Consider the following 700-nt stretch of genomic DNA (forward strand, 5'->3'; position numbering starts at 1 on the left):
AAAAAAAAAAAAAAGAATATCCACCAAAAAATAATAAAACACTACAGATCAGAAAAAAAAAATCCATTGCCCCCAACTCCTCATCTTTTGTACTTGTGACATGCATCGTATCTCCAGTAAATTCAAAATGTTTAAGATGAACAGGAGTTGATGGAGGTTCCTACTTGGAGACAAAGGAAGCAGTTTTTCCTGAAGGGACTGCCTTGGGAGTGTACACAGAGGAGAGACTCAGTGAAGCTCCGATCTTTTCTTTTTCGGTATCATTTCAAGTGGTACAGCTTTTTGAGATCTCTGAGTGCTCGGATCCTGTAGAAGGTCACTAGTAGATCATCCTTGCGCAAGTCGACAGCTTTATCGGCAGTTTTCTTTCCGGTATTAGCAATAAACCTTGACTTGATGTTACTTGGTTTTGTCAGTGCACCTTCTTTACATTCCTCTTGTCTTCCTTGGCTGCTTTGTTATCTTTTCCTTTCTGGCTAGAATCAAGAGCATCGTCTTACGAATAGACACTTCACCAAAGAGGATATTCAAGCAGCCAACAAACATATGAAGAAATGCTCACAATCATTAGTTATTAGAGAGATGCAAATCAAAACAACAATTAAATACCATCTTACTCCAGCACTAGTAGCAAAGTTCAACAAGAGAGAAAAATAACAAATGCTGGCGAGGTTGTGGAGAGATTGGGACTCTCATACAC

At 39.0% G+C, this 700-nt stretch overlaps 1 pseudogene; it reads right to left on the minus strand.

Annotated features, from left to right (window-relative positions):
- The window catches only part of LOC103203965, a 14,756-nt pseudogene that overhangs the window by 9,042 nt on the left and 5,014 nt on the right, over nucleotides 1-700 (minus strand).

Source organism: Orycteropus afer, unplaced genomic scaffold (assembly GCF_000298275.1).
Source record: "Orycteropus afer afer isolate SDZICR_OR568_19922 unplaced genomic scaffold, OryAfe1.0 scaffold00235, whole genome shotgun sequence".
Classification (NCBI taxonomy): domain Eukaryota; kingdom Metazoa; phylum Chordata; class Mammalia; order Tubulidentata; family Orycteropodidae; genus Orycteropus; species Orycteropus afer.